The sequence below is a fragment of the Phyllobates terribilis genome, unplaced genomic scaffold (assembly GCF_046119375.1).
Source record: "Phyllobates terribilis strain yellow unplaced genomic scaffold, ASM4611937v1 Scaffold_108__1_contigs__length_5656254, whole genome shotgun sequence".
In the NCBI taxonomy this organism is placed as follows: Eukaryota; Metazoa; Chordata; class Amphibia; order Anura; family Dendrobatidae; genus Phyllobates; species Phyllobates terribilis.
The window spans coordinates 1,423,188-1,445,063 of NW_027362868.1; the positions used below are offsets into that span (position 1 = coordinate 1,423,188).

General features: G+C 45.3%; 17 non-coding genes across 17 annotated transcripts; all 17 read left to right on the forward strand.

Annotated features, from left to right (window-relative positions):
• Nucleotides 1–498: 498 nt before the first annotated feature.
• LOC141199129 (U2 spliceosomal RNA) lies at nucleotides 499–689 on the forward strand. Its single transcript, XR_012270890.1, has one exon. It is a non-coding gene; the product is annotated as a U2 spliceosomal RNA (small nuclear RNA).
• Nucleotides 690–1,810: 1,121 nt separating this feature from the next.
• LOC141200265 (U2 spliceosomal RNA) lies at nucleotides 1,811–2,001 on the forward strand. The gene has a single exon (XR_012271990.1). It is a non-coding gene; the product is annotated as a U2 spliceosomal RNA (small nuclear RNA).
• A 1,120-nt stretch (nucleotides 2,002–3,121) lies between these two features.
• LOC141199131 (U2 spliceosomal RNA) lies at nucleotides 3,122–3,312 on the forward strand. Its single transcript, XR_012270892.1, has one exon. It is a non-coding gene; the product is annotated as a U2 spliceosomal RNA (small nuclear RNA).
• Nucleotides 3,313–4,429: 1,117 nt separating this feature from the next.
• On the forward strand, nucleotides 4,430–4,620 carry LOC141199132 (U2 spliceosomal RNA). The gene has a single exon (XR_012270893.1). It is a non-coding gene; the product is annotated as a U2 spliceosomal RNA (small nuclear RNA).
• Nucleotides 4,621–5,741: 1,121 nt separating this feature from the next.
• Nucleotides 5,742–5,932, forward strand: LOC141199133 (U2 spliceosomal RNA). The gene has a single exon (XR_012270894.1). It is a non-coding gene; the product is annotated as a U2 spliceosomal RNA (small nuclear RNA).
• A 1,115-nt stretch (nucleotides 5,933–7,047) lies between these two features.
• Nucleotides 7,048–7,238, forward strand: LOC141199134 (U2 spliceosomal RNA). The gene has a single exon (XR_012270895.1). It is a non-coding gene; the product is annotated as a U2 spliceosomal RNA (small nuclear RNA).
• A 1,126-nt stretch (nucleotides 7,239–8,364) lies between these two features.
• Nucleotides 8,365–8,555, forward strand: LOC141199135 (U2 spliceosomal RNA). Its single transcript, XR_012270896.1, has one exon. It is a non-coding gene; the product is annotated as a U2 spliceosomal RNA (small nuclear RNA).
• A 1,119-nt stretch (nucleotides 8,556–9,674) lies between these two features.
• Nucleotides 9,675–9,865, forward strand: LOC141200468 (U2 spliceosomal RNA). Its single transcript, XR_012272188.1, has one exon. It is a non-coding gene; the product is annotated as a U2 spliceosomal RNA (small nuclear RNA).
• Nucleotides 9,866–10,991: 1,126 nt separating this feature from the next.
• Nucleotides 10,992–11,182, forward strand: LOC141199136 (U2 spliceosomal RNA). The gene has a single exon (XR_012270897.1). It is a non-coding gene; the product is annotated as a U2 spliceosomal RNA (small nuclear RNA).
• Nucleotides 11,183–12,306: 1,124 nt separating this feature from the next.
• LOC141199137 (U2 spliceosomal RNA) lies at nucleotides 12,307–12,497 on the forward strand. Its single transcript, XR_012270898.1, has one exon. It is a non-coding gene; the product is annotated as a U2 spliceosomal RNA (small nuclear RNA).
• A 1,119-nt stretch (nucleotides 12,498–13,616) lies between these two features.
• Nucleotides 13,617–13,807, forward strand: LOC141199138 (U2 spliceosomal RNA). The gene has a single exon (XR_012270899.1). It is a non-coding gene; the product is annotated as a U2 spliceosomal RNA (small nuclear RNA).
• Nucleotides 13,808–14,927: 1,120 nt separating this feature from the next.
• On the forward strand, nucleotides 14,928–15,118 carry LOC141200542 (U2 spliceosomal RNA). Its single transcript, XR_012272260.1, has one exon. It is a non-coding gene; the product is annotated as a U2 spliceosomal RNA (small nuclear RNA).
• A 1,123-nt stretch (nucleotides 15,119–16,241) lies between these two features.
• Nucleotides 16,242–16,432, forward strand: LOC141199139 (U2 spliceosomal RNA). Its single transcript, XR_012270900.1, has one exon. It is a non-coding gene; the product is annotated as a U2 spliceosomal RNA (small nuclear RNA).
• Nucleotides 16,433–17,552: 1,120 nt separating this feature from the next.
• LOC141199140 (U2 spliceosomal RNA) lies at nucleotides 17,553–17,743 on the forward strand. The gene has a single exon (XR_012270901.1). It is a non-coding gene; the product is annotated as a U2 spliceosomal RNA (small nuclear RNA).
• Nucleotides 17,744–18,865: 1,122 nt separating this feature from the next.
• Nucleotides 18,866–19,056, forward strand: LOC141199142 (U2 spliceosomal RNA). The gene has a single exon (XR_012270903.1). It is a non-coding gene; the product is annotated as a U2 spliceosomal RNA (small nuclear RNA).
• Nucleotides 19,057–20,177: 1,121 nt separating this feature from the next.
• Nucleotides 20,178–20,368, forward strand: LOC141199144 (U2 spliceosomal RNA). The gene has a single exon (XR_012270904.1). It is a non-coding gene; the product is annotated as a U2 spliceosomal RNA (small nuclear RNA).
• A 1,121-nt stretch (nucleotides 20,369–21,489) lies between these two features.
• LOC141199145 (U2 spliceosomal RNA) lies at nucleotides 21,490–21,680 on the forward strand. The gene has a single exon (XR_012270905.1). It is a non-coding gene; the product is annotated as a U2 spliceosomal RNA (small nuclear RNA).
• The last annotated feature ends 196 nt before the right edge of the window (nucleotides 21,681–21,876 follow it).

Consider the following 21,876-nt stretch of genomic DNA (forward strand, 5'->3'; position numbering starts at 1 on the left):
CTGTGAGCTTCTCAGTGACATTCAGCCATCCAGGTATCCCGCCTGCAGTAGACGGAATGTGGCAATGGAACGCTGGCTGCGCGTGTCATAATAGGCTCTGAGCCTTTATATACCTGCGCACAGCAGCAGCCACCTTCAGTCTGCTGCTGGACAGCCAGCAGCAGCAGCAGCAGGAGAGGTAATTAATCAGCAACCCTCCTGCTAAGGGTAGACAGCTGCTCGTTCCACCCCCCCCCCCGCCTTAATTGGTTCTCCTCCCTTCCAACGGTGTTGAGGCGGGTGGGAACAGCCGGGGGTTGAGGGTACTGTGCTAAAAGAGGTGGAGTTATGCAGATCTAAAACGCGTGGATTGCAGCAGCAGCAAGCCGAAAAGTGCAGGCATGTGAGGGATCTAGAGGTTGACAGCATGTCTTCTTAACGGGAGTCCAGGTGGCCATCTCCACAAATGGACTTTTCAGAATCCTTGGGTGGCACCGTAGTCGGAAACCAATTCTGGTTATCGCTTCTCGGCCTTTTGGCTAAGATCAAGTGTAGTATCTGTTCTTATCAGTTTAATATCTGATACGTCCCCTATCTGGGGACCATATATTAAATGGATTTTTAGAACAGGGAGATGGAAAAAGAGCTTGCTCTGTCCACTCCACGCATTGACCTGGTATTGCAGTATCTCCAGGACCGGTGCACCCCTTCTTTAATGCAGTTTCTAAAATCAGAAAGAATTGAATTCAATGCTTTTTGTTCATTTTGCTTGTTTGTCGGATTTTGGGATGGACTCTTTGGCTTTGCTTTTCTTCTCCTCATTGGATTTTTCATGTTAAAAGTTGCAGAAGCCAGATGACAAGCTCATTTTGGTTCAACTTCAGCAACTGTGCATTGCATTGCCATGTAATGTAATGTAATGCAATGCTATCTATCTAGCTCTCCCTCTATACTTCCTTTTGGATAAACAGACATATTAGGCAAGCATTTTGGAGCTTTCACCTAAATAACTACAGGTGGTGAGATAAGCTGCACAATATAATTGACCTTTCAGTATATTGTTGCACACACACCATCTATTTAGCAAATGCCCTTGTTATCAACAGCAGCCTTTTAAACTCACCTGAGCTAACAGGTATGTGAGCTGGTTACTCTGCTGCGCTTAAAATTTCTTTTTTGGTTTGCTACAATGCCTTTTCTGAAACGTTGTCTCCCTCTGCTGGAACACTGACTTCTTTCATTTAATGCCTGCAGACTATAAAAGAGAAACCAACCCAAAAAGTTTGGTTGATTAGTCTGTGGCATTCTTTTAAACTGTTGCTTATGGCGGTCTCTGTGAGCTTCTCAGTGACATTCAGCCATCCAGGTATCCCGCCTGCAGTAGACGGAATGTGGCAATGGAACGCTGGCTGCGCGTGTCATAATAGGCTCTGAGCCTTTATATACCTGCGCACAGCAGCAGCCACCTTCAGTCTGCTGCTGGACAGCCAGCAGCAGCAGCAGCAGGAGAGGTAATTAATCAGCAACCCTCCTGCTAAGGGTAGACAGCTGCTCGTTCCACCCCCCCCCCCGCCTTAATTGGTTCTCCTCCCTTCCAACGGTGTTGAGGCGGGTGGGAACAGCCGGGGGTTGAGGGTACTGTGCTAAAAGAGGTGGAGTTATGCAGATCTAAAACGCGTGGATTGCAGCAGCAGCAAGCCGAAAAGTGCAGGCATGTGAGGGATCTAGAGGTTGACAGCATGTCTTCTTAACGGGAGTCCAGGTGGCCATCTCCACAAATGGACTTTTCAGAATCCTTGGGTGGCACCGTAGTCGGAAACCAATTCTGGTTATCGCTTCTCGGCCTTTTGGCTAAGATCAAGTGTAGTATCTGTTCTTATCAGTTTAATATCTGATACGTCCCCTATCTGGGGACCATATATTAAATGGATTTTTAGAACAGGGAGATGGAAAAAGAGCTTGCTCTGTCCACTCCATGCATTGACCTGGTATTGCAGTATCTCCAGGACCGGTGCACCCCTTCTTTAATGCAGTTTCTAAAATCAGAAAGAATTGAATTCAATGCTTTTTGTTCATTTTGCTTGTTTGTCGGATTTTGGGATGGACTCTTTGGCTTTGCTTTTCTTCTCCTCATTGGATTTTTCATGTTAAAAGTTGCAGAAGCCAGATGACAAGCTCATTTTGGTTCAACTTCAGCAACTGTGCATTGCATTGCCATGTAATGTAATGTAATGCAATGCTATCTATCTAGCTCTCCCTCTATACTTCCTTTTGGATAAACAGACATATTAGGCAAGCATTTTGGAGCTTTCACCTAAATAACTACAGGTGGTGAGATAAGCTGCACAATATAATTGACCTTTCAGTATATTGTTGCACACACACCATCTATTTAGCAAATGCCCTTGTTATCAACAGCAGCCTTTTAAACTCACCTGAGCTAACAGGTATGTGAGCTGGTTACTCTGCTGCGCTTAAAATTTCTTTTTTGGTTTGCTACAATGCCTTTTCTGAAACGTTGTCTCCCTCTGCTGGAACACTGACTTCTTTCATTTAATGCCTGCAGACTATAAAAGAGAAACCAACCCAAAAAGTTTGGTTGATTAGTCTGTGGCATTCTTTTAAACTGTTGCTTATGGCGGTCTCTGTGAGCTTCTCAGTGACATTCAGCCATCCAGGTATCCCGCCTGCAGTAGACGGAATGTGGCAATGGAACGCTGTCTGCGCGTGTCATAATAGGCTCTGAGCCTTTATATACCTGCGCACAGCAGCAGCCACCTTCAGTCTGCTGCTGGACAGCCAGCAGCAGCAGCAGCAGGAGAGGTAATTAATCAGCAACCCTCCTGCTAAGGGTAGACAGCTGCTCGTTCCACCCCCCCCCCGCCTTAATTGGTTCTCCTCCCTTCCAACGGTGTTGAGGCGGGTGGGAACAGCCGGGGGTTGAGGGTACTGTGCTAAAAGAGGTGGAGTTATGCAGATCTAAAACGCGTGGATTGCAGCAGCAGCAAGCCGAAAAGTGCAGGCATGTGAGGGATCTAGAGGTTGACAGCATGTCTTCTTAACGGGAGTCCAGGTGGCCATCTCCACAAATGGACTTTTCAGAATCCTTGGGTGGCACCGTAGTCGGAAACCAATTCTGGTTATCGCTTCTCGGCCTTTTGGCTAAGATCAAGTGTAGTATCTGTTCTTATCAGTTTAATATCTGATACGTCCCCTATCTGGGGACCATATATTAAATGGATTTTTAGAACAGGGAGATGGAAAAAGAGCTTGCTCTGTCCACTCCACGCATTGACCTGGTATTGCAGTATCTCCAGGACCGGTGCACCCCTTCTTTAATGCAGTTTCTAAAATCAGAAAGAATTGAATTCAATGCTTTTTGTTCATTTTGCTTGTTTGTCGGATTTTGGGATGGACTCTTTGGCTTTGCTTTTCTTCTCCTCATTGGATTTTTCATGTTAAAAGTTGCAGAAGCCAGATGACAAGCTCATTTTGGTTCAACTTCAGCAACTGTGCATTGCATTGCCATGTAATGTAATGTAATGCAATGCTATCTATCTAGCTCTCCCTCTATACTTCCTTTTGGATAAACAGACATATTAGGCAAGCATTTTGGAGCTTTCACCTAAATAACTACAGGTGGTGAGATAAGCTGCACAATATAATTGACCTTTCAGTATATTGTTGCACACACACCATCTATTTAGCAAATGCCCTTGTTATCAACAGCAGCCTTTTAAACTCACCTGAGCTAACAGGTATGTGAGCTGGTTACTCTGCTGCGCTAAAAATTTCTTTTTTGGTTTGCTACAATGCCTTTTCTGAAACGTTGTCTCCCTCTGCTGGAACACTGACTTCTTTCATTTAATGCCTGCAGACTATAAAAGAGAAACCAACCCAAAAAGTTTGGTTGATTAGTCTGTGGCATTCTTTTAAACTGTTGCTTATGGCGGTCTCTGTGAGCTTCTCAGTGACATTCAGCCATCCAGGTATCCCGCCTGCAGTAGACGGAATGTGGCAATGGAACGCTGGCTGCGCGTGTCATAATAGGCTCTGAGCCTTTATATACCTGCGCACAGCAGCAGCCACCTTCAGTCTGCTGCTGGACAGCCAGCAGCAGCAGCAGGAGAGGTAATTAATCAGCAACCCTCCTGCTAAGGGTAGACAGCTGCTCGTTCCACCCCCCCCCCGCCTTAATTGGTTCTCCTCCCTTCCAACGGTGTTGAGGCGGGTGGGAACAGCCGGGGGTTGAGGGTACTGTGCTAAAAGAGGTGGAGTTATGCAGATCTAAAACGCGTGGATTGCAGCAGCAGCAAGCCGAAAAGTGCAGGCATGTGAGGGATCTAGAGGTTGACAGCATGTCTTCTTAACGGGAGTCCAGGTGGCCATCTCCACAAATGGACTTTTCAGAATCCTTGGGTGGCACCGTAGTCGGAAACCAATTCTGGTTATCGCTTCTCGGCCTTTTGGCTAAGATCAAGTGTAGTATCTGTTCTTATCAGTTTAATATCTGATACGTCCCCTATCTGGGGACCATATATTAAATGGATTTTTAGAACAGGGAGATGGAAAAAGAGCTTGCTCTGTCCACTCCACGCATTGACCTGGTATTGCAGTATCTCCAGGACCGGTGCACCCCTTCTTTAATGCAGTTTCTAAAATCAGAAAGAATTGAATTCAATGCTTTTTGTTCATTTTGCTTGTTTGTCGGATTTTGGGATGGACTCTTTGGCTTTGCTTTTCTTCTCCTCATTGGATTTTTCATGTTAAAAGTTGCAGAAGCCAGATGACAAGCTCATTTTGGTTCAACTTCAGCAACTGTGCATTGCATTGCCATGTAATGTAATGTAATGCAATGCTATCTATCTAGCTCTCCCTCTATACTTCCTTTTGGATAAACAGACATATTAGGCAAGCATTTTGGAGCTTTCACCTAAATAACTACAGGTGGTGAGATAAGCTGCACAATATAATTGACCTTTCAGTATATTGTTGCACACACACCATCTATTTAGCAAATGCCCTTGTTATCAACAGCAGCCTTTTAAACTCACCTGAGCTAACAGGTATGTGAGCTGGTTACTCTGCTGCGCTTAAAATTTCTTTTTTGGTTTGCTACAATGCCTTTTCTGAAACGTTGTCTCCCTCTGCTGGAACACTGACTTCTTTCATTTAATGCCTGCAGACTATAAAAGAGAAACCAACCCAAAAAGTTTGGTTGATTAGTCTGTGGCATTCTTTTAAACTGTTGCTTATGGCGGTCTCTGTGAGCTTCTCAGTGACATTCAGCCATCCAGGTATCCCGCCTGCAGTAGACGGAATGTGGCAATGGAACGCTGGCTGCGCGTGTCATAATAGGCTCTGAGCCTTTATATACCTGCGCACAGCAGCAGCCACCTTCAGTCTGCTGCTGGACAGCCAGCAGCAGCAGCAGCAGGAGAGGTAATTAATCAGCAACCCTCCTGCTAAGGGTAGACAGCTGCTCGTTCCACCCCCCCCCCCGCCTTAATTGGTTCTCCTCCCTTCCAACGGTGTTAAGGCGGGTGGGAACAGCCGGGGGTTGAGGGTACTGTGCTAAAAGAGGTGGAGTTATGCAGATCTAAAACGCGTGGATTGCAGCAGCAGCAAGCCGAAAAGTGCAGGCATGTGAGGGATCTAGAGGTTGACAGCATGTCTTCTTAACGGGAGTCCAGGTGGCCATCTCCACAAATGGACTTTTCAGAATCCTTGGGTGGCACCGTAGTCGGAAACCAATTCTGGTTATCGCTTCTCGGCCTTTTGGCTAAGATCAAGTGTAGTATCTGTTCTTATCAGTTTAATATCTGATACGTCCCCTATCTGGGGACCATATATTAAATGGATTTTTAGAACAGGGAGATGGAAAAAGAGCTTGCTCTGTCCACTCCACGCATTGACCTGGTATTGCAGTATCTCCAGGACCGGTGCACCCCTTCTTTAATGCAGTTTCTAAAATCAGAAAGAATTGAATTCAATGCTTTTTGTTCATTTTGCTTGTTTGTCGGATTTTGGGATGGACTCTTTGGCTTTGCTTTTCTTCTCCTCATTGGATTTTTCATGTTAAAAGTTGCAGAAGCCAGATGACAAGCTCATTTTGGTTCAACTTCAGCAACTGTGCATTGCATTGCCATGTAATGTAATGTAATGCAATGCTATCTATCTAGCTCTCCCTCTATACTTCCTTTTGGATAAACAGACATATTAGGCAAGCATTTTGGAGCTTTCACCTAAATAACTACAGGTGGTGAGATAAGCTGCACAATATAATTGACCTTTCAGTATATTGTTGCACACACACCATCTATTTAGCAAATGCCCTTGTTATCAACAGCAGCCTTTTAAACTCACCTGAGCTAACAGGTATGTGAGCTGGTTACTCTGCTGCGCTTAAAATTTCTTTTTTGGTTTGCTACAATGCCTTTTCTGAAACGTTGTCTCCCTCTGCTGGAACACTGACTTCTTTCATTTAATGCCTGCAGACTATAAAAGAGAAACCAACCCAAAAAGTTTGGTTGATTAGTCTGTGGCATTCTTTTAAACTGTTGCTTATGGCGGTCTCTGTGAGCTTCTCAGTGACATTCAGCCATCCAGGTATCCCGCCTGCAGTAGACGGAATGTGGCAATGGAACGCTGGCTGCGCGTGTCATAATAGGCTCTGAGCCTTTATATACCTGCGCACAGCAGCAGCCACCTTCAGTCTGCTGCTGGACAGCCAGCAGCAGCAGGAGAGGTAATTAATCAGCAACCCTCCTGCTAAGGGTAGACAGCTGCTCGTTCCACCCCCCCCCCCCCCGCCTTAATTGGTTCTCCTCCCTTCCAACGGTGTTGAGGCGGGTGGGAACAGCCGGGGGTTGAGGGTACTGTGCTAAAAGAGGTGGAGTTATGCAGATCTAAAACGCGTGGATTGCAGCAGCAAGCCGAAAAGTGCAGGCATGTGAGGGATCTAGAGGTTGACAGCATGTCTTCTTAACGGGAGTCCAGGTGGCCATCTCCACAAATGGACTTTTCAGAATCCTTGGGTGGCACCGTAGTCGGAAACCAATTCTGGTTATCGCTTCTCGGCCTTTTGGCTAAGATCAAGTGTAGTATCTGTTCTTATCAGTTTAATATCTGATACGTCCCCTATCTGGGGACCATATATTAAATGGATTTTTAGAACAGGGAGATGGAAAAAGAGCTTGCTCTGTCCACTCCACGCATTGACCTGGTATTGCAGTATCTCCAGGACCGGTGCACCCCTTCTTTAATGCAGTTTCTAAAATCAGAAAGAATTGAATTCAATGCTTTTTGTTCATTTTGCTTGTTTGTCGGATTTTGGGATGGACTCTTTGGCTTTGCTTTTCTTCTCCTCATTGGATTTTTCATGTTAAAAGTTGCAGAAGCCAGATGACAAGCTCATTTTGGTTCAACTTCAGCAACTGTGCATTGCATTGCCATGTAATGTAATGTAATGCAATGCTATCTATCTAGCTCTCCCTCTATACTTCCTTTTGGATAAACAGACATATTAGGCAAGCATTTTGGAGCTTTCACCTAAATAACTACAGGTGGTGAGATAAGCTGCACAATATAATTGACCTTTCAGTATATTGTTGCACACACACCATCTATTTAGCAAATGCCCTTGTTATCAACAGCAGCCTTTTAAACTCACCTGAGCTAACAGGTATGTGAGCTGGTTACTCTGCTGCGCTTAAAATTTCTTTTTTGGTTTGCTACAATGCCTTTTCTGAAACGTTGTCTCCCTCTGCTGGAACACTGACTTCTTTCATTTAATGCCTGCAGACTATAAAAGAGAAACCAACCCAAAAAGTTTGGTTGATTAGTCTGTGGCATTCTTTTAAACTGTTGCTTATGGCGGTCTCTGTGAGCTTCTCAGTGACATTCAGCCATCCAGGTATCCCGCCTGCAGTAGACGGAATGTGGCAATGGAACGCTGGCTGCGCGTGTCATAATAGGCTCTGAGCCTTTATATACCTGCGCACAGCAGCAGCCACCTTCAGTCTGCTGCTGGACAGCCAGCAACAGCAGCAGCAGGAGAGGTAATTAATCAGCAACCCTCCTGCTAAGGGTAGACAGCTGCTCGTTCCACCCTCCCCCCTCCCCCGCCTTAATTGGTTCTCCTCCCTTCCAACGGTGTTGAGGCGGGTGGGAACAGCCGGGGGTTGAGGGTACTGTGCTAAAAGAGGTGGAGTTATGCAGATCTAAAACGCGTGGATTGCAGCAGCAGCAAGCCGAAAAGTGCAGGCATGTGAGGGATCTAGAGGTTGACAGCATGTCTTCTTAACGGGAGTCCAGGTGGCCATCTCCACAAATGGACTTTTCAGAATCCTTGGGTGGCACCGTAGTCGGAAACCAATTCTGGTTATCGCTTCTCGGCCTTTTGGCTAAGATCAAGTGTAGTATCTGTTCTTATCAGTTTAATATCTGATACGTCCCCTATCTGGGGACCATATATTAAATGGATTTTTAGAACAGGGAGATGGAAAAAGAGCTTGCTCTGTCCACTCCACGCATTGACCTGGTATTGCAGTATCTCCAGGACCGGTGCACCCCTTCTTTAATGCAGTTTCTAAAATCAGAAAGAATTGAATTCAATGCTTTTTGTTCATTTTGCTTGTTTGTCGGATTTTGGGATGGACTCTTTGGCTTTGCTTTTCTTCTCCTCATTGGATTTTTCATGTTAAAAGTTGCAGAAGCCAGATGACAAGCTCATTTTGGTTCAACTTCAGCAACTGTGCATTGCATTGCCATGTAATGTAATGTAATGCAATGCTATCTATCTAGCTCTCCCTCTATACTTCCTTTTGGATAAACAGACATATTAGGCAAGCATTTTGGAGCTTTCACCTAAATAACTACAGGTGGTGAGATAAGCTGCACAATATAATTGACCTTTCAGTATATTGTTGCACACACACCATCTATTTAGCAAATGCCCTTGTTATCAACAGCAGCCTTTTAAACTCACCTGAGCTAACAGGTATGTGAGCTGGTTACTCTGCTGCGCTTAAAATTTCTTTTTTGGTTTGCTACAATGCCTTTTCTGAAACGTTGTCTCCCTCTGCTGGAACACTGACTTCTTTCATTTAATGCCTGCAGACTATAAAAGAGAAACCAACCCAAAAAGTTTGGTTGATTAGTCTGTGGCATTCTTTTAAACTGTTGCTTATGGCGGTCTCTGTGAGCTTCTCAGTGACATTCAGCCATCCAGGTATCCCGCCTGCAGTAGACGGAATGTGGCAATGGAACGCTGGCTGCGCGTGTCATAATAGGCTCTGAGCCTTTATATACCTGCGCACAGCAGCAGCCACCTTCAGTCTGCTGCTGGACAGCCAGCAGCAGCAGCAGCAGGAGAGGTAATTAATCAGCAACCCTCCTGCTAAGGGTAGACAGCTGCTCGTTCCACCCCCCCCCGCCTTAATTGGTTCTCCTCCCTTCCAACGGTGTTGAGGCGGGTGGGAACAGCCGGGGGTTGAGGGTACTGTGCTAAAAGAGGTGGAGTTATGCAGATCTAAAACGCGTGGATTGCAGCAGCAGCAAGCCGAAAAGTGCAGGCATGTGAGGGATCTAGAGGTTGACAGCATGTCTTCTTAACGGGAGTCCAGGTGGCCATCTCCACAAATGGACTTTTCAGAATCCTTGGGTGGCACCGTAGTCGGAAACCAATTCTGGTTATCGCTTCTCGGCCTTTTGGCTAAGATCAAGTGTAGTATCTGTTCTTGTCAGTTTAATATCTGATACGTCCCCTATCTGGGGACCATATATTAAATGGATTTTTAGAACAGGGAGATGGAAAAAGAGCTTGCTCTGTCCACTCCACGCATTGACCTGGTATTGCAGTATCTCCAGGACCGGTGCACCCCTTCTTTAATGCAGTTTCTAAAATCAGAAAGAATTGAATTCAATGCTTTTTGTTCATTTTGCTTGTTTGTCGGATTTTGGGATGGACTCTTTGGCTTTGCTTTTCTTCTCCTCATTGGATTTTTCATGTTAAAAGTTGCAGAAGCCAGATGACAAGCTAATTTTGGTTCAACTTCAGCAACTGTGCATTGCATTGCCATGTAATGTAATGTAATGCAATGCTATCTATCTAGCTCTCCCTCTATACTTCCTTTTGGATAAACAGACATATTAGGCAAGCATTTTGGAGCTTTCACCTAAATAACTACAGGTGGTGAGATAAGCTGCACAATATAATTGACCTTTCAGTATATTGTTGCACACACACCATCTATTTAGCAAATGCCCTTGTTATCAACAGCAGCCTTTTAAACTCACCTGAGCTAACAGGTATGTGAGCTGGTTACTCTGCTGCGCTTAAAATTTCTTTTTTGGTTTGCTACAATGCCTTTTCTGAAACGTTGTCTCCCTCTGCTGGAACACTGACTTCTTTCATTTAATGCCTGCAGACTATAAAAGAGAAACCAACCCAAAAAGTTTGGTTGATTAGTCTGTGGCATTCTTTTAAACTGTTGCTTATGGCGGTCTCTGTGAGCTTCTCAGTGACATTCAGCCATCCAGGTATCCCGCCTGCAGTAGACGGAATGTGGCAATGGAACGCTGGCTGCGCGTGTCATAATAGGCTCTGAGCCTTTATATACCTGCGCACAGCAGCAGCCACCTTCAGTCTGCTGCTGGACAGCCAGCAACAGCAGCAGCAGGAGAGGTAATTAATCAGCAACCCTCCTGCTAAGGGTAGACAGCTGCTCGTTCCACCCTCCCCCCTCCCCCGCCTTAATTGGTTCTCCTCCCTTCCAACGGTGTTGAGGCGGGTGGGAACAGCCGGGGGTTGAGGGTACTGTGCTAAAAGAGGTGGAGTTATGCAGATCTAAAACGCGTGGATTGCAGCAGCAGCAAGCCGAAAAGTGCAGGCATGTGAGGGATCTAGAGGTTGACAGCATGTCTTCTTAACGGGAGTCCAGGTGGCCATCTCCACAAATGGACTTTTCAGAATCCTTGGGTGGCACCGTAGTCGGAAACCAATTCTGGTTATCGCTTCTCGGCCTTTTGGCTAAGATCAAGTGTAGTATCTGTTCTTATCAGTTTAATATCTGATACGTCCCCTATCTGGGGACCATATATTAAATGGATTTTTAGAACAGGGAGATGGAAAAAGAGCTTGCTCTGTCCACTCCACGCATTGACCTGGTATTGCAGTATCTCCAGGACCGGTGCACCCCTTCTTTAATGCAGTTTCTAAAATCAGAAAGAATTGAATTCAATGCTTTTTGTTCATTTTGCTTGTTTGTCGGATTTTGGGATGGACTCTTTGGCTTTGCTTTTCTTCTTCTCATTGGATTTTTCATGTTAAAAGTTGCAGAAGCCAGATGACAAGCTCATTTTGGTTCAACTTCAGCAACTGTGCATTGCATTGCCATGTAATGTAATGTAATGCAATGCTATCTATCTAGCTCTCCCTCTATACTTCCTTTTGGATAAACAGACATATTAGGCAAGCATTTTGGAGCTTTCACCTAAATAACTACAGGTGGTGAGATAAGCTGCACAATATAATTGACCTTTCAGTATATTGTTGCACACACACCATCTATTTAGCAAATGCCCTTGTTATCAACAGCAGCCTTTTAAACTCACCTGAGCTAACAGGTATGTGAGCTGGTTACTCTGCTGCGCTTAAAATTTCTTTTTTGGTTTGCTACAATGCCTTTTCTGAAACGTTGTCTCCCTCTGCTGGAACACTGACTTCTTTCATTTAATGCCTGCAGACTATAAAAGAGAAACCAACCCAAAAAGTTTGGTTGATTAGTCTGTGGCATTCTTTTAAACTGTTGCTTATGGCGGTCTCTGTGAGCTTCTCAGTGACATTCAGCCATCCAGGTATCCCGCCTGCAGTAGACGGAATGTGGCAATGGAACGCTGGCTGCGCGTGTCATAATAGGCTCTGAGCCTTTATATACCTGCGCACAGCAGCAGCCACCTTCAGTCTGCTGCTGGACAGCCAGCAGCAGCAGCAGCAGGAGAGGTAATTAATCAGCAACCCTCCTGCTAAGGGTAGACAGCTGCTCGTTCCACCCTCCCCCCCCCCGCCTTAATTGGTTCTCCTCCCTTCCAACGGTGTTGAGGCGGGTGGGAACAGCCGGGGGTTGAGGGTACTGTGCTAAAAGAGGTGGAGTTATGCAGATCTAAAACGCGTGGATTGCAGCAGCAGCAAGCCGAAAAGTGCAGGCATGTGAGGGATCTAGAGGTTGACAGCATGTCTTCTTAACGGGAGTCCAGGTGGCCATCTCCACAAATGGACTTTTCAGAATCCTTGGGTGGCACCGTAGTCGGAAACCAATTCTGGTTATCGCTTCTCGGCCTTTTGGCTAAGATCAAGTGTAGTATCTGTTCTTATCAGTTTAATATCTGATACGTCCCCTATCTGGGGACCATATATTAAATGGATTTTTAGAACAGGGAGATGGAAAAAGAGCTTGCTCTGTCCACTCCACGCATTGACCTGGTATTGCAGTATCTCCAGGACCGGTGCACCCCTTCTTTAATGCAGTTTCTAAAATCAGAAAGAATTGAATTCAATGCTTTTTGTTCATTTTGCTTGTTTGTCGGATTTTGGGATGGACTCTTTGGCTTTGCTTTTCTTCTCCTCATTGGATTTTTCATGTTAAAAGTTGCAGAAGCCAGATGACAAGCTCATTTTGGTTCAACTTCAGCAACTGTGCATTGCATTGCCATGTAATGTAATGTAATGCAATGCTATCTATCTAGCTCTCCCTCTATACTTCCTTTTGGATAAACAGACATATTAGGCAAGCATTTTGGAGCTTTCACCTAAATAACTACAGGTGGTGAGATAAGCTGCACAATATAATTGACCTTTCAGTATATTGTTGCACACACACCATCTATTTAGCAAATGCCCTTGTTATCAACAGCAGCCTTTTAAACTCACCTGAGCTAACAGGTATGTGAGCTGGTTACTCTGCTGCGCTTAAAATTTCTTTTTTGGTTTGCTACAATGCCTTTTCTGAAACGTTGTCTCCCTCTGCTGGAACACTGACTTCTTTCATTTAATGCCTGCAGACTATAAAAGAGAAACCAACCCAAAAAGTTTGGTTGATTAGTCTGTGGCATTCTTTTAAACTGTTGCTTATGGCGGTCTCTGTGAGCTTCTCAGTGACATTCAGCCATCCAGGTATCCCGCCTGCAGTAGACGGAATGTGGCAATGGAACGCTGGCTGCGCGTGTCATAATAGGCTCTGAGCCTTTATATACCTGCGCACAGCAGCAGCCACCTTCAGTCTGCTGCTGGACAGCCAGCAGCAGCAGCAGCAGGAGAGGTAATTAATCAGCAACCCTCCTGCTAAGGGTAGACAGCTGCTCGTTCCACCCCCCCCCGCCTTAATTGGTTCTCCTCCCTTCCAACGGTGTTGAGGCGGGTGGGAACAGCCGGGGGTTGAGGGTACTGTGCTAAAAGAGGTGGAGTTATGCAGATCTAAAACGCGTGGATTGCAGCAGCAGCAAGCCGAAAAGTGCAGGCATGTGAGGGATCTAGAGGTTGACAGCATGTCTTCTTAACGGGAGTCCAGGTGGCCATCTCCACAAATGGACTTTTCAGAATCCTTGGGTGGCACCGTAGTCGGAAACCAATTCTGGTTATCGCTTCTCGGCCTTTTGGCTAAGATCAAGTGTAGTATCTGTTCTTATCAGTTTAATATCTGATACGTCCCCTATCTGGGGACCATATATTAAATGGATTTTTAGAACAGGGAGATGGAAAAAGAGCTTGCTCTGTCCACTCCACGCATTGACCTGGTATTGCAGTATCTCCAGGACCGGTGCACCCCTTCTTTAATGCAGTTTCTAAAATCAGAAAGAATTGAATTCAATGCTTTTTGTTCATTTTGCTTGTTTGTCGGATTTTGGGATGGACTCTTTGGCTTTGCTTTTCTTCTCCTCATTGGATTTTTCATGTTAAAAGTTGCAGAAGCCAGATGACAAGCTCATTTTGGTTCAACTTCAGCAACTGTGCATTGCATTGCCATGTAATGTAATGTAATGCAATGATATCTATCTAGCTCTCCCTCTATCCTTCCTTTTGGATAAACAGACATATTAGGCAAGCATTTTGGAGCTTTCACCTAAATAACTACAGGTGGTGAGATAAGCTGCACAATATAATTGACCTTTCAGTATATTGTTGCACACACACCATCTATTTAGCAAATGCCCTTGTTATCAACAGCAGCCTTTTAAACTCACCTGAGCTAACAGGTATGTGAGCTGGTTACTCTGCTGCGCTTAAAATTTCTTTTTTGGTTTGCTACAATGCCTTTTCTGAAACGTTGTCTCCCTCTGCTGGAACACTGACTTCTTTCATTTAATGCCTGCAGACTATAAAAGAGAAACCAACCCAAAAAGTTTGGTTGATTAGTCTGTGGCATTCTTTTAAACTGTTGCTTATGGCGGTCTCTGTGAGCTTCTCAGTGACATTCAGCCATCCAGGTATCCCGCCTGCAGTAGACGGAATGTGGCAATGGAACGCTGGCTGCGCGTGTCATAATAGGCTCTGAGCCTTTATATACCTGCGCACAGCAGCAGCCACCTTCAGTCTGCTGCTGGACAGCCAGCAGCAGCAGCAGCAGGAGAGGTAATTAATCAGCAACCCTCCTGCTAAGGGTAGACAGCTGCTCGTTCCACCCCCCCCCCGCCTTAATTGGTTCTCCTCACTTCCAACGGTGTTGAGGTGGGTGGGAACAGCCGGGGGTTGAGGGTACTGTGCTAAAAGAGGTGGAGTTATGCAGATCTAAAACGCGTGGATTGCAGCAGCAGCAAGCCGAAAAGTGCAGGCATGTGAGGGATCTAGAGGTTGACAGCATGTCTTCTTAACGGGAGTCCAGGTGGCCATCTCCACAAATGGACTTTTCAGAATCCTTGGGTGGCACCGTAGTCGGAAACCAATTCTGGTTATCGCTTCTCGGCCTTTTGGCTAAGATCAAGTGTAGTATCTGTTCTTATCAGTTTAATATCTGATACGTCCCCTATCTGGGGACCATATATTAAATGGATTTTTAGAACAGGGAGATGGAAAAAGAGCTTGCTCTGTCCACTCCACGCATTGACCTGTTATTGCAGTATCTCCAGGACCAGTGCACCCCTTCTTTAATGCAGTTTCTAAAATCAGAAAGAATTGAATTCAATGCTTTTTGTTCATTTTGCTTGTTTGTCGGATTTTGGGATGGACTCTTTGGCTTTGCTTTTCTTCTCCTCATTGGATTTTTCATGTTAAAAGTTGCAGAAGCCAGATGACAAGCTCATTTTGGTTCAACTTCAGCAACTGTGCATTGCATTGCCATGTAATGTAATGTAATGCAATGCTATCTATCTAGCTCTCCCTCTATACTTCCTTTTGGATAAACAGACATATTAGGCAAGCATTTTGGAGCTTTCACCTAAATAACTACAGGTGGTGAGATAAGCTGCACAATATAATTGACCTTTCAGTATATTGTTGCACACACACCATCTATTTAGCAAATGCCCTTGTTATCAACAGCAGCCTTTTAAACTCACCTGAGCTAACAGGTATGTGAGCTGGTTACTCTGCTGCGCTTAAAATTTCTTTTTTGGTTTGCTACAATGCCTTTTCTCAAACGTTGTCTCCCTCTGCTGGAACACTGACTTCTTTCATTTAATGCCTGCAGACTATAAAAGAGAAACCAACCCAAAAAGTTTGGTTGATTAGTCTGTGGCATTCTTTTAAACTGTTGCTTATGGCGGTCTCTGTGAGCTTCTCAGTGACATTCAGCCATCCAGGTATCCCGCCTGCAGTAGACGGAATGTGGCAATGGAACGCTGGCTGCGCGTGTCATAATAGGCTCTGAGCCTTTATATACCTGCGCACAGCAGCAGCCACCTTCAGTCTGCTGCTGGACAGCCAGCAGCAGCAGCAGCAGGAGAGGTAATTAATCAGCAACCCTCCTGCTAAGGGTAGACAGCTGCTCGTTCCACCCCCCCCCCCCCGCCTTAATTGGTTCTCCTCCCTTCCAACGGTGTTGAGGCGGGTGGGAACAGCCGGGGGTTGAGGGTACTGTGCTAAAAGAGGTGGAGTTATGCAGATCTAAAACGCGTGGATTGCAGCAGCAGCAAGCCGAAAAGTGCAGGCATGTGAGGGATCTAGAGGTTGACAGCATGTCTTCTTAACGGGAGTCCAGGTGGCCATCTCCACAAATGGACTTTTCAGAATCCTTGGGTGGCACCGTAGTCGGAAACCAATTCTGGTTATCGCTTCTCGGCCTTTTGGCTAAGATCAAGTGTAGTATCTGTTCTTATCAGTTTAATATCTGATACGTCCCCTATCTGGGGACCATATATTAAATGGATTTTTAGAACAGGGAGATGGAAAAAGAGCTTGCTCTGTCCACTCCACGCATTGACCTGGTATTGCAGTATCTCCAGGACCGGTGCACCCCTTCTTTAATGCAGTTTCTAAAATCAGAAAGAATTGAATTCAATGTTTTTTGTTCATTTTGCTTGTTTGTCGGATTTTGGGATGGACTCTTTGGCTTTGCTTTTCTTCTCCTCATTGGATTTTTCATGTTAAAAGTTGCAGAAGCCAGATGACAAGCTCATTTTGGTTCAACTTCAGCAACTGTGCATTGCATTGCCATGTAATGTAATGTAATGCAATGCTATCTATCTAGCTCTCCCTCTATACTTCCTTTTGGATAAACAGACATATTAGGCAAGCATTTTGGAGCTTTCACCTAAATAACTACAGGTGGTGAGATAAGCTGCACAATATAATTGACCTTTCAGTATATTGTTGCACACACACCATCTATTTAGCAAATGCCCTTGTTATCAACAGCAGCCTTTTAAACTCACCTGAGCTAACAGGTATGTGAGCTGGTTACTCTGCTGCGCTTAAAATTTCTTTTTTGGTTTGCTACAATGCCTTTTCTGAAACGTTGTCTCCCTCTGCTGGAACACTGACTTCTTTCATTTAATGCCTGCAGACTATAAAAGAGAAACCAACCCAAAAAGTTTGGTTGATTAGTCTGTGGCATTCTTTTAAACTGTTGCTTATGGCGGTCTCTGTGAGCTTCTCAGTGACATTCAGCCATCCAGGTATCCCGCCTGCAGTAGACGGAATGTGGCAATGGAACGCTGGCTGCGCGTGTCATAATAGGCTCTGAGCCTTTATATACCTGCGCACAGCAGCAGCCACCTTCAGTCTGCTGCTGGACAGCCAGCAGCAGCAGCAGCAGGAGAGGTAATTAATCAGCAACCCTCCTGCTAAGGGTAGACAGCTGCTCGTTCCACCCCCCCCCTGCCTTAATTGGTTCTCCTCCCTTCCAGCGGTGTAGAGGCGGGTGGGAACAGCCGGGGGTTGAGGGTACTGTGCTAAAAGAGGTGGAGTTATGCAGATCTAAAACGCGTGGATTGCAGCAGCAGCAAGCCGAAAAGTGCAGGCATGTGAGGGATCTAGAGGTTGACAGCATGTCTTCTTAACGGGAGTCCAGGTGGCCATCTCCACAAATGGACTTTTCAGAATCCTTGGGTGGCACCGTAGTCGGAAACCAATTCTGGTTATCGCTTCTCGGCCTTTTGGCTAAGATCAAGTGTAGTATCTGTTCTTATCAGTTTAATATCTGATACGTCCCCTATCTGGGGACCATATATTAAATGGATTTTTAGAACAGGGAGATGGAAAAAGAGCTTGCTCTGTCCACTCCACGCATTGACCTGGTATTGCAGTATCTCCAGGACCGGTGCACCCCTTCTTTAATGCAGTTTCTGAAATCAGAAAGAATTGAATTCAATGCTTTTTGTTCATTTTGCTTGTTTGTCGGATTTTGGGATGGACTCTTTGGCTTTGCTTTTCTTCTCCTCATTGGATTTTTCATGTTAAAAGTTGCAGAAGCCAGATGACAAGCTCATTTTGGTTCAACTTCAGCAACTGTGCATTGCATTGCCATGTAATGTAATGTAATGCAATGCTATCTATCTAGCTCTCCCTCTATACTTCCTTTTGGATAAACAGACATATTAGGCAAGCATTTTGGAGCTTTCACCTAAATAACTACAGGTGGTGAGATAAGCTGCACAATATAATTGACCTTTCAGTATATTGTTGCACACACACCATCTATTTAGCAAATGCCCTTGTTATCAACAGCAGCCTTTTAAACTCACCTGAGCTAACAGGTATGTGAGCTAGTTACTCTGCTGCGCTTAAAATTTCTTTTTTGGTTTGCTACAATGCCTTTTCTGAAACGTTGTCTCCCTCTGCTGGAACACTGACTTCTTTCATTTAATGCCTGCAGACTATAAAAGAGAAACCAACCCAAAAAGTTTGGTTGATTAGTCTGTGGCATTCTTTTAAACTGTTGCTTATGGCGGTCTCTGTGAGCTTCTCAGTGACATTCAGCCATCCAGGTATCCCGCCTGCAGTAGACGGAATGTGGCAATGGAACGCTGGCTGCGCGTGTCATAATAGGCTCTGAGCCTTTATATACCTGCGCACAGCAGCAGCCACCTTCAGTCTGCTGCTGGACAGCCAGCAGCAGCAGCAGCAGGAGAGGTAATTAATCAGCAACCCTCCTGCTAAGGGTAGACAGCTGCTCGTTCCACCCCCCCCCCCCGCCTTAATTGGTTCTCCTCCCTTCCAACGGTGTTGAGGCGGGTGGGAACAGCCGGGGGTTGAGGGTACTGTGCTAAAAGAGGTGGAGTTATGCAGATCTAAAACGCGTGGATTGCAGCAGCAGCAAGCCGAAAAGTGCAGGCATGTGAGGGATCTAGAGGTTGACAGCATGTCTTCTTAACGGGAGTCCAGGTGGCCATCTCCACAAATGGACTTTTCAGAATCCTTGGGTGGCACCGTAGTCGGAAACCAATTCTGGTTATCGCTTCTCGGCCTTTTGGCTAAGATCAAGTGTAGTATCTGTTCTTATCAGTTTAATATCTGATACGTCCCCTATCTGGGGACCATATATTAAATGGATTTTTAGAACAGGGAGATGGAAAAAGAGCTTGCTCTGTCCACTCCACGCATTGACCTGGTATTGCAGTATCTCCAGGACCGGTGCACCCCTTCTTTAATGCAGTTTCTAAAATCAGAAAGAATTGAATTCAATGTTTTTTGTTCATTTTGCTTGTTTGTCGGATTTTGGGATGGACTCTTTGGCTTTGCTTTTCTTCTCCTCATTGGATTTTTCATGTTAAAAGTTGCAGAAGCCAGATGACAAGCTCATTTTGGTTCAACTTCAGCAACTGTGCATTCCATTGCCATGTAATGTAATGTAATGCAATGCTATCTATCTAGCTCTCCCTCTATACTTCCTTTTGGATAAACAGACATATTAGGCAAGCATTTTGGAGCTTTCACCTAAATAACTACAGGTGGTGAGATAAGCTGCACAATATAATTGACCTTTCAGTATATTGTTGCACACACACCATCTATTTAGCAAATGCCCTTGTTATCAACAGCAGCCTTTTAAACTCACCTGAGCTAACAGGTATGTGAGCTGGTTACTCTGCTGCGCTTAAAATTTCTTTTTTGGTTTGCTACAATGCCTTTTCTGAAACGTTGTCTCCCTCTGCTGGAACACTGACTTCTTTCATTTAATGCCTGCAGACTATAAAAGAGAAACCAACCCAAAAAGTTTGGTTGATTAGTCTGTGGCATTCTTTTAAACTGTTGCTTATGGCGGTCTCTGTGAGCTTCTCAGTGACATTCAGCCATCCAGGTATCCCGCCTGCAGTAGACGGAATGTGGCAATGGAACGCTGGCTGCGCGTGTCATAATAGGCTCTGAGCCTTTATATACCTGCGCACAGCAGCAGCCACCTTCAGTCTGCTGCTGGACAGCCAGCAGCAGCAGCAGCAGGAGAGGTAATTAATCAGCAACCCTCCTGCTAAGGGTAGACAGCTGCTCGTTCCACCCCCCCCCCCGCCTTAATTGGTTTTCCTCCCTTCCAACGGTGTTGAGGCGGGTGGGAACAGCCGGGGGTTGAGGGTACTGTGCTAAAAGAGGTGGAGTTATGCAGATCTAAAACGCGTGGATTGCAGCAGCAGCAAGCCGAAAAGTGCAGGCATGTGAGGGATCTAGAGGTTGACAGCATGTCTTCTTAACGGGAGTCCAGGTGGCCATCTCCACAAATGGACTTTTCAGAATCCTTGGGTGGCACCGTAGTCGGAAACCAATTCTGGTTATCGCTTCTCGGCCTTTTGGCTAAGATCAAGTGTAGTATCTGTTCTTATCAGTTTAATATCTGATACGTCCCCTATCTGGGGACCATATATTAAATGGATTTTTAGAACAGGGAGATGGAAAAAGAGCTTGCTCTGTCCACTCCACGCATTGACCTGGTATTGCAGTATCTCCAGGACCGGTGCACCCCTTCTTTAATGCAGTTTCTAAAATCAGAAAGAATTGAATTCAATGCTTTTTGTTCATTTTGCTTGTTTGTCGGATTTTGGGATGGACTCTTTGGCTTTGCTTTTCTTCTCCTCATTGGATTTTTCATGTTAAAAGTTGCAGAAGCCAGATGACAAGCTCATTTTGGTTCAACTTCAGCAACTGTGCATTGCATTGCCATGTAATGTAATGTAATGCAATGCTATCTATCTAGCTCTCCCTCTATACTTCCTTTTGGATAAACAGACATATTAGGCAAGCATTTTGGAGCTTTCACCTAAATAACTACAGGTGGTGAGATAAGCTGCACAATATAATTGACCTTTCAGTATATTGTTGCACACACACCATCTATTTAGCAAATGCCCTTGTTATCAACAGCAGCCTTTTAAACTCACCTGAGCTAACAGGTATGTGAGCTGGTTACTCTGCTGCGCTTAAAATTTCTTTTTTGGTTTGCTACAATGCCTTTTCTGAAACGTTGTCTCCCTCTGCTGGAACACTGACTTCTTTCATTTAATGCCTGCAGACTATAAAAGAGAAACCAACCCAAAAAGTTTGGTTGATTAGTCTGTGGCATTCTTCTAAACTGTTGCTTATGGCGGTCTCTGTGAGCTTCTCAGTGACATTCAGCCATCCAGGTATCCCGCCTGCAAAGACGGAATGTGGCAATGGAACGCTGGCTGCGCGTGTCATAATAGGCTCTGAGCATTTATATACCTGCGCACAGCAGCAGCCACCTTCAGTCTGCTGCTGGACAGCCAGCAGCAGCAGCAGCAGGAGAGGTAATTAATCAGCAACCCTCCTGCTAAGGGTAGACAGCTGCTCGTTCCACCCCCCCCCCCCGCCTTAATTGGTTCTCCTCCCTTCCAACGGTGTTGAGGCGGGTGGGAACAGCCGGGGGTTGAGGGTACTGTGCTAAAAGAGGTGGAGTTATGCAGATCTAAAACGCGTGGATTGCAGCAGCAGCAAGCCGAAAAGTGCAGGCATGTGAGGGATCTAGAGGTTGACAGCATGTCTTCTTAACGGGAGTCCAGGTGGCCATCTCCACAAATGGACTTTTCAGAATCCTTGGGTGGCACCGTAGTCGGAAACCAATTCTGGTTATCGCTTCTCGGCCTTTTGGCTAAGATCAAGTGTAGTATCTGTTCTTATCAGTTTAATATCTGATACGTCCCCTATCTGGGGACCATATATTAAATGGATTTTTAGAACAGGGAGATGGAAAAAGAGCTTGCTCTGTCCACTCCACGCATTGACCTGGTATTGCAGTATCTCCAGGACCGGTGCACCCCTTCTTTAATGCAGTTTCTAAAATCAGAAAGAATTGAATTCAATGTTTTTTGTTCATTTTGCTTGTTTGTCGGATTTTGGGATGGACTCTTTGGCTTTGCTTTTCTTCTCCTCATTGGATTTTTCATGTTAAAAGTTGCAGAAGCCAGATGACAAGCTCATTTTGGTTCAACTTCAGCAACTGTGCATTGCATTGCCAT